This window comes from Schistocerca gregaria, unplaced genomic scaffold, assembly GCF_023897955.1.
Source record: "Schistocerca gregaria isolate iqSchGreg1 unplaced genomic scaffold, iqSchGreg1.2 ptg000178l, whole genome shotgun sequence".
In the NCBI taxonomy this organism is placed as follows: Eukaryota; Metazoa; Arthropoda; class Insecta; order Orthoptera; family Acrididae; genus Schistocerca; species Schistocerca gregaria.
The window spans coordinates 11,747,542-11,765,882 of NW_026061728.1; the positions used below are offsets into that span (position 1 = coordinate 11,747,542).

The 18,341-nt window shown below is 46.4% G+C and overlaps 1 non-coding gene across 1 annotated transcript; it reads left to right on the top strand.

Moving 5' to 3' along the window:
- Positions 1-409: 409 nt before the first annotated feature.
- Positions 410-482, top strand: Trnak-cuu (transfer RNA lysine (anticodon CUU)). Its single transcript has one exon. It is a non-coding gene; the product is annotated as a tRNA-Lys (tRNA).
- Positions 483-18,341: the final 17,859 nt, after the last annotated feature.

Consider the following 18,341-nt stretch of genomic DNA (forward strand, 5'->3'; position numbering starts at 1 on the left):
TAGCAGTTGAGCAAACGAAACCGTCTGAATGTTGCTGTTGACATTTTTTGCTTGGAAATGCTCTTGAGCTTGAAACACACACAACAAGACCGGTGTTAACTAGCGAAATGGTCGGCAGAGTGCCGACATCGCGAGTTTTGACTGGCACTTGCACATCTAAAACAACGTCGGAAAGTAACTCGTTCGGCTTTTGAGTCACATAAAGTATGTGTGTTAATTTTGACGCCACTAGCTCTGCATGCTGTCATGCAATTTCTTTACCTCTCAGAAATGATTATGACATAAAAGTGAAGTACGTGACGAGTGTGACGTTAGGAAAACATTAGGCAGCATGGAGAGATTCTGTATGGGACCACCCAACCCAAACGAGTACTGTGTGACGTGCTATCCGGCAGGTATTCACCGAGGTAGCCGGCTAGCTCAGTCGGTAGAGCGTCAGACTCTTAATCCTAGGGTCGTGGGTTCGAGCCACACGCTGGGCGGAACGGAATTTGTTCCGCTGCGGATGTAAATTACCGTTTTTCTGATTAACGAGATGTAATGGAAATAGCAACTTTAAACTTTGCCTACGTCTCTGTCAGTCACAAGGAAACTGTATTTGAATGTGAAGGTGATTTTGTAGACATGTGTGGAAGACATGTTTTGAAATGCATGTGTTGTAGTTTGGAGAGCACATCGGTTACGTGTCAGATGTGTAGCCAAGCAGTAATGGGTCGCCATAGCTGCAAATATTAGCCGGTAATATGAAGTGTTGTCAGCTGAAGTCTGATGATGCAGACGACCGTAAGGACGAAGTACCCAAGAGTACCGCTAGGCCGCGCCTCTTTAGCTCAGTGGTAGAGCACTGCTCTAATAAACCAGGCATCGGAAGTTCCATCCTCACAGGAGAAAGATGAATTTTGGAAATCAGTTGCGCGTCGTGGCCGTATAGCAAACAGTATCTGTGATGACAAACAATTAGTGACAGGCGTTTTTTTTTAAGAATTACTCTCAGATGTGATTAAGGCGAATGGCGCAGATAAAGCATTTGCCAAAGCGGTACAGCATAAAGTGGCACGAGGCAGTCTGAATTACATTTTACAGATGTATTTCTCACATATCTCAGAGCCTCTCGCGGTCGTCGTCGTCGTCGTCGTCGTCGTCGTCTTCGTCGTCGTCGTCGTCGTCGTCGCCGCCGCCGCTGCTTCTGCAGAAGTAGCAAATGGCCATCGTAGCAAATGCGGCGAGGGACGCCCTGCCTTCGATTCCGAATGCACAAAGTGTGTGGTCTTGTTTCTCAGTCTATATTTGGTCGGTCTCGTAAGAGGTTGAATGTAACGAATGGGTGGGAAAGAGCAAGGGGCAGCGGCTGTGTAGAACGAAAACACAAATCCTCAGGGGTGTGAGCGTTTCGAGATGAGTCGTATACATGATATAGTTGGTCGTCAGTGACCATGTGGCCTAATGTATAAGGCGTCGGACTTCGGATCTGATGATTACAGGTTCGAATGTTGTCACGCTCGTTTTTTTCCAGTTCTGAAAAAGAAACATACCGTTTTAATGTAGCAATTGAGCAGTACGAAACGGTCTGAATGTTGCTGTTGACCATTTTTTGCTTGGAAATGCTCTTGAGCTTGAAACACACACAACAAGACCGGTGTTAACTAGCGAAAAGGTCGGCAGAGTGCCGACACCGCGAGTTTTGACTGGCACTTGCACATCTAAAACAACGTCGGAAAGTAACTCGTTCGGCTTTTGAGTCACATAAAGTATGTGTGTTAATTTTGACGCCACTAGCTCTTCATGCTGTCATGCAATTTCTTTACCTCTCAGAAATGATTATGACATAAAAGTGAAGTACGTGACGAGTGTGACGTTAGGAAAACATTAGGCAGCATGGAGAGATTCTGTATGGGACCAGCCACCCCAAACGAGTACTGTGTGACGTGCTATCCGGCAGGTATTCACCGAGGTAGCCGGCTAGCTCAGTCGGTAGAGCGTCAGACTCTTAATCCTAGGGTCGTTGGTTCGAGCCACACGCTGGGCGGAACGGAATTTTGTTCCGCTGCAGATGTAAATTACCGTTTTTCTGATTAACGAGATGTAATGGAAATAGCAACTTTAAACTTTGCCTACGTCTCTGTCACTCACAAGGAAACTGTATTTGAATGTGAAGGTGATTTTGTAGACATGTGTGGAAGACATGTTCTGAAATGCAAGTGTTGTTGTTTGGAGAGCACATCGGTTACGTGTCAGATGTGTAGCCAAGCAGTAATGGGTCGCCATAGCTGCAAATATTAGCCGGTAATATGAAGTGTTGTCAGCTGAAGTCTGATGATGCAGACGACCGTAACTACGAAGTACCCAAGAGTACCGCTAGGCCGCGCCTCTTTAGCTCAGTGGTAGAGCACTGCTCTAATAAACCAGGCATCGGAAGTTCCATCCTCACAGGAGAAAGATGAATTTTGGAAATCAGTTGCGCGTCGTGGCCGTATAGCAAACAGTATCTGTGATGACGAACAATTAGCGACAGGCGTTTTTTTTAAGAATTACTCTCAGATGTGATTAAGGCGAATGGCGCAGATAAAGCATTTGCCAAAGTGGTACAGCATAAAGTGGGACGAGGCAGTCTGAATTACATCTTACAGATGTATTTCTCACATATCTCAGAGCCTCTCGCGGTCGTCGTCGTCGTCTTCGTCGTCGTCGTCGCCGCCGCCGCCGCTTCTGCAGAAGTAGCAAATGGCCATCGTAGCAAATGCGGCGAGGGACGCCCTGCCTTCGATTCCGAATGCACAAAGTGTGTGGTCTTGTTTCTCAGTCTATATTTGGTCGGTCTCGTAAGAGGTTGAATGTAACGAATGGGTAGGAAAGAGCAAGGGGCAGCGGCTGTGTAGAACGTAACACAAATCCTCAGGGCTGTGAGCGTTTCGAGATGAGTCGTATACATGATATAGTTGGTCGTCAGTGACCATGTGGCCTAATGGATAAGGCGTCGGACTTCGGATCTGCTGATTACAGGTTCGAATGTTGTTACGCTCGTTTTTTTCCAGTTCTGAAAAAGAAACATACCGTTTTAATGTAGCAATTGAGCATACGAAACCGTCTGAATGTTGCTGTTGACATTTTTTGCTTGGAAATGCTCTTGAGCTTGAAACACACACAACAAGACCGGTGTTAACTAGCGAAGACATCGCGAGTTTTGACTGGCACTTGCACATCTAAAACAACGTCGGAAAGTAACTCGTTCGGCTTTTGAGTCACATAAAGTATGTGTGTTAATTTTGACGCCACTAGCTCTGCATGCTGTCATGCAATTTCTTTACCTCTCAGAAATGATTATGACATAAAAGTGAAGTACGTGACGAGTGTGACGTTAGGAAAACATTAGGCAGCATGGAGAGATTCTGTATGGGACCACCCAACCCAAATGAGTACTGTGTGACGTGCTATCCGGCAGGTATTCATCGAGGTAGCCGGCTAGCTCAGTCGTAGAGCGTCAGACTCTTAATCCTAGGGTCGTGGGTTCAGGCCACACGCTGGGCGGAACGGAATTTGTTCCGCTGCGGATGTAAATTACCGTTTTTCTGATTAACGAGATGTAATGGAAATAGCAACTTTAAACTTTGCCTACGTCTCTGTCGGTCACAAGGAAACTGTATTTGAATGTGAGGGTGATTTTGTAGACATGTGTGGAAGACATGTTTTGAAATGCATGTGTTGTAGTTTGGAGAGCACATCGGTTACGTGTCAGATGTGTAGCCAAGCAGTAATGGGTCGCCATAGCTGCAAATATTAGCCGGTAATATGAAGTGTTGTCAGCTGAAGTCTGATGATGCAGACGACCGTAATGACGAAGTACCCAAGAGTACCTCTAGGCCGCGGCTCCTTACCTCAGTGGTAGAGCACTGCTCTAATAAACCAGGCATCGGAAGTTCCATCCTCACAGGAGAAAGATGAATTTTGGAAATCAGTTGCGCGTCGTGGCCGTATAGCAAACAGTATCTGTGATGACGAACAATTTGCGACAGGCGTTTTTTTTTTAAGAATTACTCTCAGATGTGATTAAGGCGAATGGCGCAGATAAAGCATTTGCCAAAGCGGTACAGCATAAAGTGGGACGAGGCAGTCTGAATTACATTTTACAGATGTATTTCTCACATATCTCAGAGCCTCTCGCGGTCGTCGTCGTCGTCGTCGTCGTCTTCGTCGTCGTCGCCGCCGCCGCTTCTGCAGAAGTAGCAAATGGCCATCGTAGCAAATGCGGCGAGGGACGCCCTGCCTTCGATTCCGAATGCACAAAGTGTGTGGTCTTGTTTCTCAGTCTATATTTGGTCGGTCTCGTAAGAGGTTGAATGTAACGAATGGGTGGGAAAGAGCAAGGGGCAGCGGCTGTGTAGAACGAAAACACAAATCCTCAGGGGTGTGAGCGTTTCGAGATGAGTCGTATACATGATATAGTTGGTCGTCAGTGACCATGTGGCCTAATGGATAAGGCGTCGGACTTCGGATCTGATGATTACAGGTTCGAATGTTGTCACGCTCGTTTTTTTCCAGTTCTGAAAAAGAAACATACCGTTTTAATGTAGCAATTGAGCAGTACGAAACGGTCTGAATGTTGCTGTTGACCATTTTTTGCTTGGAAATGCTCTTGAGCTTGAAACACACACAACAAGACCGGTGTTAACTAGCGAAATGGTCGGCAGAGTGCCGACACCGCGAGTTTTGACTGGCACTTGCACATCTAAAACAACGTCGGAAAGTAACTCGTTCGGCTTTTGAGTCACATAAAGTATGTGTGTTAATTTTGACGCCACTAGCTCTTCATGCTGTCATGCAATTTCTTTACCTCTCAGAAATGATTATGACATAAAAGTGAAGTACGTGACGAGTGTGACGTTAGGAAAACATTAGGCAGCATGGAGAGATTCTGTATGGGACCAGCCACCCCAAACGAGTACTGTGTGACGTGCTATCCGGCAGGTATTCGTCGAGGTAGCCGGCTAGCTCAGTCGGTAGAGCGTCAGACTCTTAATCCTAGGGTCGTTGGTTCGAGCCACACGCTGGGCGGAACGGAATTTTGTTCCGCTGCAGATGTAAATTACCGTTTTTCTGATTAACGAGATGTAATGGAAATAGCAACTTTAAACTTTGCCTACGTCTCTGTCACTCACAAGGAAACTGTATTTGAATGTGAAGGTGATTTTGTAGACATGTGTGGAAGACATGTTCTGAAATGCAAGTGTTGTTGTTTGGAGAGCACATCGGTTACGTGTCAGATGTGTAGCCAAGCAGTAATGGGTCGCCATAGCTGCAAATATTAGCCGGTAATATGAAGTGTTGTCAGCTGAAGTCTGATGATGCAGACGACCGTAACTACGAAGTACCCAAGAGTACCGCTAGGCCGCGCCTCTTTAGCTCAGTGGTAGAGCACTGCTCTAATAAACCAGGCATCGGAAGTTCCATCCTCACAGGAGAAAGATGAATTTTGGAAATCAGTTGCGCGTCGTGGCCGTATAGCAAACAGTATCTGTGATGACGAACAATTAGCGACAGGCGTTTTTTTTAAGAATTACTCTCAGATGTGATTAAGGCGAATGGCGCAGATAAAGCATTTGCCAAAGTGGTACAGCATAAAGTGGGACGAGGCAGTCTGAATTACATCTTACAGATGTATTTCTCACATATCTCAGGGCCTCTCGCGGTCGTCGTCGTCGTCGTCGTCGTCGTCGTCGTCGTCGTCGTCGTCGTCGTCGTCGTCGTCGTCGTCGTCGCCGCCGCCGCCGCTTCTGCAGAAGTAGCAAATGGCCATCGTAGCAAATGCGGCGAGGGACGCCCTGCCTTCGATTCCGAATGCACAAAGTGTGTGGTCTTGTTTCTCAGTCTATATTTGGTCGGTCTCGTAAGAGGTTGAATGTAACGAATGGGTAGGAAAGAGCAAGGGGCAGCGGCTGTGTAGAACGTAACACAAATCCTCAGGGCTGTGAGCGTTTCGAGATGAGTCGTATACATGATATAGTTGGTCGTCAGTGACCATGTGGCCTAATGGATAAGGCGTCGGACTTCGGATCTGCTGATTACAGGTTCGAATGTTGTTACGCTCGTTTTTTTCCAGTTCTGAAAAAGAAACATACCGTTTTAATGTAGCAATTGAGCATACGAAACCGTCTGAATGTTGCTGTTGACATTTTTTGCTTGGAAATGCTCTTGAGCTTGAAACACACACAACAAGACCGGTGTTAACTAGCGAAATGGTCGGCAGAGTGCCGACATCGCGAGTTTTGACTGGCACTTGCACATCTAAAACAACGTCGGAAAGTAACTCGTTCGGCTTTTGAGTCACATAAAGTATGTGTGTTAATTTTGACGCCACTAGCTCTGCATGCTGTCATGCAATTTCTTTACCTCTCAGAAATGATTATGACATAAAAGTGAAGTACGTGACGAGTGTGACGTTAGGAAAACATTAGGCAGCATGGAGAGATTCTGTATGGGACCACCCAACCCAAACGAGTACTGTGTGACGTGCTATCCGGCAGGTATTCATCGAGGTAGCCGGCTAGCTCAGTCGTAGAGCGTCAGACTCTTAATCCTAGGGTCGTGGGTTCGAGCCACACGCTGGGCGGAACGGAATTTGTTCCGCTGCGGATGTAAATTACCGTTTTTCTGATTAACGAGATGTAATGGAAATAGCAACTTTAAACTTTGCCTACGTCTCTGTCGGTCACAAGGAAACTGTATTTGAATGTGAGGGTGATTTTGTAGACATGTGTGGAAGACATGTTTTGAAATGCATGTGTTGTAGTTTGGAGAGCACATCGGTTACGTGTCAGATGTGTAGCCAAGCAGTAATGGGTCGCCATAGCTGCAAATATTAGCCGGTAATATGAAGTGTTGTCAGCTGAAGTCTGATGATGCAGGCGACCGTAAGGCCGAAGTACGCAAGATTACCGCTAGGCCGCGCCTCTTTAGCTCAGTGGCAGAGCATTGCTCTAATAAACGAGGTGTCGTAAGTTCCATCCTCACAGGAGAAAGATGAATTTTGGAAATCAGTTGCGCGTCGTGGCCGTATAGCAAACAGTATCTGTGATGACGAACAATTAGCGACAGGCGTTTTTTTTAAGAATTACTCTCAGATGTGATTAAGGCGAATGGCGCAGATAAAGCATTTGCCAAAGCGGTACAGCATAAAGTGGCACGAGGCAGTCTGAATTACATTTTATAGATGTATTTCTCACATATCTCAGAGCCTCTCGCGGTCGTCGTCGTCGTCGACTTCGTCGTCGTCGTCGTCGTCGTCGCCGCCGCCGCTTCAGCAGAAGTAGCCAATGGCCATCGTAGCAAATGCGGCGAGGGACGCCCTGCCTTCGATTCTGAATGCACAAAGTGTGTGGTCTTGTTTCTCAGTCTATATTTGGTCGGTCTCGTAAGAGGTTGAATGTAACGAATGGATGGGAAAGAGCAAGGGGCAGCGGCTGTGTAGAACGAAAACACAAATCCTCAGGGGTGTGAGCGTTTCGAGATGAGTCGTATACATGATATAGTTGATCGTCAGTGACCATGTGGCCTAATGGATAAGGCGTCGGACTTCGGACGTGATGATTACAGGTTCGAATGTTGTTATGCTCGTTTTTTTCCAGTTCTGAAAAAGAAACATACCGTTTTAATGTAGCAATTGAGCATACGAAACCGTCTGAATGTTGCTGTTGACCATTTTTTGCTTGAAAATGCTCTTGAGCTTGAAACACACACAACAAGACCGGTGTTAACTAGCGAAATGGTCGGCAGAGTGCCGACACCGCGAGTACTGACTGGCACTTGCACATCTAAAACAACGTCGGAAAGTAACTCGTTCGGCTTTTGAGTCACATAAAGTATGAGTGTTAATTTTGACGCCACTAGCTCTCCATGCTGTCATGCAATTTCTTTACCTCTCAGAAATGATTATGACATAAAAGTGAAGTACGTGACGAGTGTGACGTTAGGAAAACATTAGGCAGCATGGAGAGATTCTGTATGGGACCACCCAACCCAAACGAGTACTGTGTGACGTGCTATCCGGCAGGTATTCACCGACGTAGCCGTCTAGCTCAGTCGGTAGAGCGTCAGACTCTTAATCCCAGGGTCGTGGGTTCGAGCCACACGCTGGGCGGAACGGAATTTTGTTCCGCTGCAGATGTAAATTACCGTTTTTCTGATTAACGAGATGTAATGGAAATAGCAACTTTAAACTTTGCCTACGTCTCTGTCAGTAACAAGGAAACTGTATTTGAATGTGAAGGTGATTTTGTAGACATGTGTGGAAGACATGTTCTGAAATGCAAGTGTTGTAGTTTGGAGAGCACATCGGTTACGTGTCAGATGTGTAGCCAAGCAGTAATGGGTCGCCATAGCTGCAAAAATTAGCCGGTAATATGAAGTGTTGTCAGCTGAAGTCTGATGATGCAGGCGACCGTAAAGCCGAAGTACGCAAGATTACCGCTAGGCCGCGCCTCTTTAGTTCAGTGGTAGAGAATTGCTCTAATAAACGAGGTGTCGTAAGTTCCATCCTCACAGGAGAAAGATGAATTTTGGAAATCAGTTGCGCGTCGTGGCCGTATAGCAAACAGTATCTGTGATGACGAACAATTAGCGACAGGCGTTTTTTTTAAGAATTACTCTCAGATGTGATTAAGGCGAATGGCGCAGATAAAGCATTTGCCAAAGCGGTACAGCATAAAGTGGGACGAGGCAGTCTGAATTACATTTTATAGATGTATTTCTCACATATCTCAGAGCCTCTCGCGGTCGTCGTCGTCGTCGACGACGTCGTCGTCGTCGCCGCCGCCGTCGTCGTCGCCGCCGCCGCTTCTGCAGAAGTAGCCAATGGCCATCGTAGCAAATGCGGCGAGGGACGCCCTAAATTCGATTCCGAATGCACAAAGTGTGTGGTCTTGTTTCTCAGCCTATATTTGGTCGGTCTCGTAAGAGGTTGAATGTAACGAATGGGTGGGAAAGAGCAAGGGGCAGCGGCTGTGTAGAACGAAAACACAAATCCTCAGGGGTGTGAGCGTTTCGAGATGAGTCGTATACATGATATAGTTGGTCGTCAGTGACCATGTGGCCTAATGGATAAGGCGTCGGACTTCGGATCTGATGATTACACGTTCGAATGTTGTTACGCTCGTTTTTTTCCAGTTCTGAAAAAGAAACATACCGTTTTAATGTAGCAATTGAGCATACGAAACCGTCTGAATGTTGCTGTTGACCATTTTTTGCTTGGAAATGCTCTTGAGATTGAAACACACACAACAAGACCGGTGTTAACTAGCGAAATGGTCAGCAGAGTGCCGACACCGCGAGTTTTGACTGGCACTTGCACATCTAAAACAACGACGGAATGTAAGTCGTTCGGCTTTTGAGTCACATAAAGTATGTGTGTTAATTTTGACGCCACTAGCTCTGCATGCTGTCATGCAATTTCTTTACCTCTCAGAAATGATTATGACATAAAAGTGAAGTACGTGACGAGTGTGACGTTAGGAAAACATTAGGCAGCATGGAGAGATTCTGTATGGGACCACCCAATCCAAACGAGTACTGTGTGACGTGCTATCCGCCAGGTATTCACCGAGGAAGCCGGCTAGCTCAGTCGGTAGAGCGTCAGACTCTTAATCCTAGAGTCGTGGGTTCGTGCCACACGCTGGGCGGAACGGAATTTTGTTCCGCTGCAGATGTAGATTACCGTTTTTCTGATTAACGAGATGTAATGGAAATAGCAACTTTAAACTTTGCCTACGTCTCTGTCAGTCACAAGGAAACTGTATTTGAATGTGAAGGTGATTTTGTAGACATGTGTGGAAGACATGTTTTGAAATGCATGTGTTGTAGTTTGGAGAGCACATCGGTTACGTGTCAGATGTGTAGCCAAGCAGTAATGGGTCGCCATAGCTGCAAATATTAGCCGGTAATATGAAGTGTTGTCAGCTGAAGTCTGATGATGCAGGCGACCGTAAGGCCGAAGTACGCAAGATTACCGCTAGGCCGCGCCTCTTTAGCTCAGTGGTAGAGCATTGCTCTAATAAACGAGGTGTCGTAAGTTCCATCCTCACAGGAGAAACATGAATTTTGGAAATCAGTTGCGCGTCGTGGCCGTATAGCAAACAGTATCTGCGATGACGAACAATTAGCGACAGGCGTTTTTTTTAAGAATTACTCTCAGATGTGATTAAGGCGAATGGCGCAGATAAAGCATTTGCCAAAGCGGTACAGCATAAAGTGGGACGAGGCAGTCTGAATTACATTTTATAGATGTATTTCTCACATATCTCAGAGCCTCTCGCGGTCGTCGTCGTCGTCGCCGCCGCAGCCGCCGCCGCCGCCGCCGCCGCCGCCGCCGCTTCTGCAGAAGTAGCAAATGGCCATCGTAGCAAATGCGGCGAGGGACGCCCTGCCTTCGATTCCGAATGCACAAAGTGTGTGGACTTGTTTCTCAGTGTATATTTGGTCGGTCTCGTAAGAGGTTGAATGTAACGAATGGGTAGGAAAGAGCAAGGGGCAGCGGCTGTGTAGAACGAAAACACAAATCCTCAGGGCTGTGAGAGTTTCGAGATGAGTCGTATACATGATATAGTTGGTCGTCAGTGACCATGTGGCCTAATGGATAAGGCGTCGGACTTCGGATCTGATGATTACAGGTTCGAATGTTGTTACGCTCGTTTTTTTCCAGTTCTGAAAAAGAAACATACCGTTTTAATGTAGCAATTGAGCATACGAAACCGTCTGAATGTTGCTGTTGACCATTTTTTGCTTGGAAATGCTCTTGAGATTGAAACACACACAACAAGCCCGGTGTTAACTAGCGAAATGGTCAGCAGAGTGCCGACACCTCGAGTTTTGACTGGCACTTGCACATCTAAAACAACGACGGAAAGTAACTCGTTCGGCTTTTGAGTCACATAAAGTATGTGTGTTAATTTTGACGCCACTAGCTCTGCATGCTGTCATGCAATTTCTTTACCTCTCAGAAATGATTATGACATAAAAGTGAAGTACGTGACGAGTGTGACGTTAGGAAAACATTAGGCAGCATGGAGAGATTCTGTATGGGACCAGCCACCCCAAACGAGTACTGCGTGACGTGCTATCCGGCAGGTATTCGTCGAGGTAGCCGGCTAGCTCAGTCGGTAGAGCGTCAGACTATTAATCCTAGAGTCGTGGGTTCGAGCCACACGCTGTGCGGAACGGAATTTTGTTCCCCTGCAGATGTAAATTACCGTTTTTCTGATTAACGAGATGTAATGGAAATAGCAACTTTAAACTTTGCCTACGTCTCTGTCAGTCACAAGGAAACTGTATTTGAATGTGAAAGTGATTTTGTAGACATGTGTGGAAGACATGTTCTGAAATGCAAGTGTTGTAGTTTGGAGAGCACATCGGTTACGTGTCAGATGTGTAGCCAAGCAGTAATGGGTCGCCATAGCTGCAAATATTAGCCGGTAATATGAAGTGTTGTCAGCTGAAGTCTGATGATGCAGGCGACCGTAAGGCCGAAGTACGCAAGGTTACCGCTAGGCCGCGCCTCTTTAGCTCAGTGGTAGAGCATTGCTCTAATAAACGAGGTGTCGTAAGTTCCATCCTCACAGGAGAAAGATGAATTTTGGAAATCAGTTGCGCGTCGTGGCCGTATAGCAAACAGTATCTGCGATGACGAACAATTAGCGACAGGCGTCTTTTTTAAGAATTACTCTCAGATGTGATTAAGGCGAATGGCGCAGATAAAGCATTTGCCAAAGCGGTACAGCATAAAGTGGGACGAGGCAGTCTGAATTACATTTTATAGATGTATTTCTCACATATCTCAGAGCCTCTCGCGGTCGTCGTCGCCGCCGCCGCCGCTTCTGCAGAAGTAGCAAATGGCCATCGTAGCAAATGCGGCGAGGGACGCCCTGCCTTCGATTCCGAATGCACAAAGTGTGTGGTCTTGTTTCTCAGTCTATATTTGGTCGGTCTCGTAAGAGGTTGAATGTAACGAATGGGTGGGAAAGAGCAAGGGGCAGCGGCTGTGTAGAACGAAAACTTAAATCCACAGGGCTGTGAACGTTTCGAGATGAGTCGTATACATGATATAGTTGGTCGTCAGTGACCATGTGGCCTAATGGATAAGGCGTCGGACTTCGGATGTGATGATTACACGTTCGAATGTTGTTACGCTCGTTTTTTTCCAGTTCTGAAAAAGAAACATACCGTTTTAATGTAGAAATTGAGCATACGAAACCGTCTGAATGTTGCTGTTGACCATTTTTTGCTTGAAAATGCTCTTGAGCTTGAAACACACACAACAAGACCGGTGTTAACTAGCGAAATGGTCGGCAGAGTGCCGACACCGCGAGTATTGACTGGCACTTGCACATCTAAAACAACGTCGGAAAGTAACTCGTTCGGCTTTTGAGTCACATAAAGTATGTGTGTCAATTTTGACGCCACTAGCTCTCCATGCTGTCATGCAATTTCTTTACCTCTCAGAAATGATTATGACATAAAAGTGAAGTACGTGACAGGTGTGACGTTAGGAAAACATTAGGCAGCATGGAGAGATTCTGTATGGGACCACCCAATCCAAACGAGTACTGTGTGACGTGCTATCCGGCTGGTATTCATCGAGGTAGCCGGCTAGCTCAGTCGGTAGAGCGTCAGACTCTTAATCCTAGAGTCGTGGGTTCGTGCCACACGCTGGGCGGAACGGAATTTTGTTCCGCTGCAGATGTAGATTACCGTTTTTCTGATTAACGAGATGTAATGGAAATAGCAACTTTAAACTTTGCCTACGTCTCTGTCAGTCACAAGGAAACTGTATTTGAATGTGAAGGTGATTTTGTAGACATGTGTGGAAGACATGTTTTGAAATGCATGTGTTGTAGTTTGGAGAGCACATCGGTTACGTGTCAGATGTGTAGCCAAGCAGTAATGGGTCGCCATAGCTGCAAATATTAGCCGGTAATATGAAGTGTTGTCAGCTGAAGTCTGATGATGCAGGCGACCGTAAGGCCGAAGTACGCAAGATTACCGCTAGGCCGCGCCTCTTTAGCTCAGTGGTAGAGCATTGCTCTAATAAACGAGGTGTCGTAAGTTCCATCCTCACAGGAGAAACATGAATTTTGGAAATCAGTTGCGCGTCGTGGCCGTATAGCAAACAGTATCTGCGATGACGAACAATTAGCGACAGGCGTTTTTTTTAAGAATTACTCTCAGATGTGATTAAGGCGAATGGCGCAGATAAAGCATTTGCCAAAGCGGTACAGCATAAAGTGGGACGAGGCAGTCTGAATTACATTTTATAGATGTATTTCTCACATATCTCAGAGCCTCTCGCGGTCGTCGTCGTCGTCGCCGCCGCAGCCGCCGCCGCCGCCGCCGCCGCCGCCGCCGCTTCTGCAGAAGTAGCAAATGGCCATCGTAGCAAATGCGGCGAGGGACGCCCTGCCTTCGATTCCGAATGCACAAAGTGTGTGGACTTGTTTCTCAGTGTATATTTGGTCGGTCTCGTAAGAGGTTGAATGTAACGAATGGGTAGGAAAGAGCAAGGGGCAGCGGCTGTGTAGAACGAAAACACAAATCCTCAGGGCTGTGAGAGTTTCGAGATGAGTCGTATACATGATATAGTTGGTCGTCAGTGACCATGTGGCCTAATGGATAAGGCGTCGGACTTCGGATCTGATGATTACAGGTTCGAATGTTGTTACGCTCGTTTTTTTCCAGTTCTGAAAAAGAAACATACCGTTTTAATGTAGCAATTGAGCATACGAAACCGTCTGAATGTTGCTGTTGACCATTTTTTGCTTGGAAATGCTCTTGAGATTGAAACACACACAACAAGCCCGGTGTTAACTAGCGAAATGGTCAGCAGAGTGCCGACACCGCGAGTTTTGACTGGCACTTGCACATCTAAAACAACGACGGAAAGTAACTCGTTCGGCTTTTGAGTCACATAAAGTATGTGTGTTAATTTTGACGCCACTAGCTCTGCATGCTGTCATGCAATTTCTTTACCTCTCAGAAATGATTATGACATAAAAGTGAAGTACGTGACGAGTGTGACGTTAGGAAAACATTAGGCAGCATGGAGAGATTCTGTATGGGACCAGCCACCCCAAACGAGTACTGCGTGACGTGCTATCCGGCAGGTATTCGTCGAGGTAGCCGGCTAGCTCAGTCGGTAGAGCGTCAGACTATTAATCCTAGAGTCGTGGGTTCGAGCCACACGCTGTGCGGAACGGAATTTTGTTCCCCTGCAGATGTAAATTACCGTTTTTCTGATTAACGAGATGTAATGGAAATAGCAACTTTAAACTTTGCCTACGTCTCTGTCAGTCACAAGGAAACTGTATTTGAATGTGAAAGTGATTTTGTAGACATGTGTGGAAGACATGTTCTGAAATGCAAGTGTTGTAGTTTGGAGAGCACATCGGTTACGTGTCAGATGTGTAGCCAAGCAGTAATGGGTCGCCATAGCTGCAAATATTAGCCGGTAATATGAAGTGTTGTCAGCTGAAGTCTGATGATGCAGGCGACCGTAAGGCCGAATTACGCAAGGTTACCGCTAGGCCGCGCCTCTTTAGCTCAGTGGTAGAGCATTGCTCTAATAAACGAGGTGTCGTAAGTTCCATCCTCACAGGAGAAAGATGAATTTTGGAAATCAGTTGCGCGTCGTGGCCGTATAGCAAACAGTATCTGCGATGACGAACAATTAGCGACAGGCGTCTTTTTTAAGAATTACTCTCAGATGTGATTAAGGCGAATGGCGCAGATAAAGCATTTGCCAAAGCGGTACAGCATAAAGTGGGACGAGGCAGTCTGAATTACATTTTATAGATGTATTTCTCACATATCTCAGAGCCTCTCGCGGTCGTCGTCGCCGCCGCCGCCGCTTCTGCAGAAGTAGCAAATGGCCATCGTAGCAAATGCGGCGAGGGACGCCCTGCCTTCGATTCCGAATGCACAAAGTGTGTGGTCTTGTTTCTCAGTCTATATTTGGTCGGTCTCGTAAGAGGTTGAATGTAACGAATGGGTGGGAAAGAGCAAGGGGCAGCGGCTGTGTAGAACGAAAACTTAAATCCTCAGGGCTGTGAACGTTTCGAGATGAGTCGTATACATGATATAGTTGGTCGTCAGTGACCATGTGGCCTAATGGATAAGGCGTCGGACTTCGGATGTGATGATTACAGGTTCGAATGTTGTTACGCTCGTTTTTTTCCAGTTCTGAAAAAGAAACATACCGTTTTAATGTAGAAATTGAGCATACGAAACCGTCTGAATGTTGCTGTTGACCATTTTTTGCTTGAAAATGCTCTTGAGCTTGAAACACACACAACAAGACCGGTGTTAACTAGCGAAATGGTCGGCAGAGTGCCGACACCGCGAGTATTGACTGGCACTTGCACATCTAAAACAACGTCGGAAAGTAACTCGTTCGGCTTTTGAGTCACATAAAGTATGTGTGTCAATTTTGACGCCACTAGCTCTCCATGCTGTCATGCAATTTCTTTACCTCTCAGAAATGATTATGACATAAAAGTGAAGTACGTGACAGGTGTGACGTTAGGAAAACATTAGGCAGCATGGAGAGATTCTGTATGGGACCACCCAATCCAAACGAGTACTGTGTGACGTGCTATCCGGCTGGTATTCATCGAGGTAGCCGGCTAGCTCAGTCGGTAGAGCGTCAGCCTCTTAATCCTAGGGTGTGGGTTCGAGCCACACGCAGGGCGGAACGGAATTTTGTTCCGCTGCAGATGTAAATTACCGTTTTTCTTATTAACGAGATGTAATGTAAATAGCAACTTTAAACTTTGCCTACGTCTCTGTCAGACACAAGGAAACTGTATTTGAATGTGAAGGTGATTTTGTAGACATGTCTGGAAGACATGTTCTGAAATGCAAGTGTTGTAGTTTGGAGAGCAAATCGGTTACGTGTCAGATGTCTAGCCAAGCAGTAATGGATCGCCATAGCTGCAAATATTAGCCGGTAATATGAAGTGTTGTCAGCTGAAGTCTGATGATGCAGGCGACCGTAAAGCCGAAGTACGCAAGATTACCGCTAGGCCGCGCCTCTTTAGTTCAGTGGTAGAGCATTGCTCTAATAAACGAGGTGTCGTAAGTTCCATCCTCACAGGAGAAAGATGAATTTTGGAAATCAGTTGCGCGTCGTGGCCGTATAGCAAACAGTATCTGTGATGACGAACAATTAGCGACAGGCGTTTTTTTTTAAGAATTACTCTCAGATGTGATTAAGGCGAATGGCGCAGATAAAGCATTTGCCAAAGCGGTACAGCATAAAGTGGGACGAGGCAGTCTGAATTACATTTTATAGATGTATTTCTCACGTATCTCAGAGCCTCTCGCGGTCGTCGTCGTCGTCGTCGTCGTCGCCGTCGCCGCCGCCGCCGCCGCCGCCGCTTCTGCAGAAGTAGCAAATGGCCATCGTAGCAAATGCTGCGAGGGACGCCCTGCCTTCGATTCCGAATGCACAAAGTGTGTGGTCTTGTTTCTCAGTCTATATTTGGTCGGTCTCGTAAGAGGTTGAATGTAACGAATGGGTGGGAAAGAGCAAGGGGCAGCGGCTGTGTAGAACGAAAACACAAATCCTCACGGGTGTGAGCGTTTCGAGATGAGTCGTATACATGATATAGTTGGTCGTCAGTGACCATGTGGCCTAATGGATAAGGCGTCGGATTTCGGATGTGATGATTACAGGTTCGAATGTTGTTACGCTCGTTTTTTTCCAGTTCTGAAAGAGAAACATACCGTTTTAATGTAGCAATTGAGCATACGAAACCGTCTGAATGTTGCTGTTGACCAATTTTTGCTTGGAAATGCTCTTGAGCTTGAAACACACACAACAAGACCGGTGTTAACTAGCGAAATGGTCAGCAGAGTGCCGACACCGCGAGTTTTGACTGGCACTTGCACATCTAAAACAACGTCGGAAAGTAACTCGTTCGGCTTTTGAGTCACATAAAGTATGTGTGTTAATTTTGACGCCACTAGCTCTCCATGCTGTCATGCAATTTCTTTACCTCTCAGAAATGATTATGACATAAAAGTGAAGTACGTGACGAGTGTGACCTTAGGAAAACATTAGGCAGCATGGAGAGATTCTGTATGGGACCACCCAACCCAAACGAGTACTGTGTGACGTGCAATCCGGCAGGTATTCATCGAGGTAGCCGGCTAGCTCAGTCGGTAGAGCGTCAGAATCTTAATCCTAGGGTCGTGGGTTCGTGCCACACGCTGGGCGGAACGGAATTTTGTTCCGCTGCAGATGTAGATTACCGTTTTTCTGATTAACGAGATGTAATGGAAATAGCAACTTTAAACTTTGCCTACGTCTCTGTCAGTCACAAGGAAACTGTATTTGAATGTGAAGGTGATTTTGTAGACATGTGTGGAAGACATGTTCTGAAATGCAACTGTTGTAGTTTGGAGAGCACATCGGTTACGTGTCAGATGTGTAGCCAAGCAGTAATGGGTCGCCATAGCTGCAAATATTAGCCGGTAATATGAAGTGTTGTCAGCTGAAGTCTGATGATGCAGGCGACCGTAAGGCCGAAGTACGCAAGATTACCGCTAGGCCGCGCCTCTTTAGCTCAGTGGTAGAGCATTGCTCTAATAAACGAGGTGTCGTAAGTTCCATCCTCACAGGAGAAACATGAATTTTGGAAATCAGTTGCGCGTCGTGGCCGTATAGCAAACAGTATCTGCGATGACGAACAATTAGCGACAGGCGTTTTTTTTAAGAATTACTCTCAGATGTGATTAAGGCGAATGGCGCAGATAAAGCATTTGCCAAAGCGGTACAGCATAAAGTGGGACGAGGCAGTCTGAATTACATTTTATAGATGTATTTCTCACATATCTCAGAGCCTCTCGCGGTCGTCGTCGTCGTCGCCGCCGCAGCCGCCGCCGCCGCCGCCGCCGCCACTTCTGCAGAAGTAGCAAATGGCCATCGTAGCAAATGCGGCGAGGGACGCCCTGCCTTCGATTCCGAATGCACAAAGTGTGTGGACTTGTTTCTCAGTGTATATTTGGTCGGTCTCGTAAGAGGTTGAATGTAACGAATGGGTAGGAAAGAGCAAGGGGCAGCGGCTGTGTAGAACGAAAGCACAAATCCTCAGGGCTGTGAGCGTTTCGAGATAAGTCGTATACATGATATAGTTGGTCGTCAGTGACCATGTGGCCTAATGGATAAGGCGTCGGACTTCGGATCTGATGATTACAGGTTCGAATGTTGTTACGCTCGTTTTTTTCCAGTTCTGAAAAAGAAACATACCGTTTTAATGTAGCAATTGAGCATACGAAACCGTCTGAATGTTGCTGTTGACCAT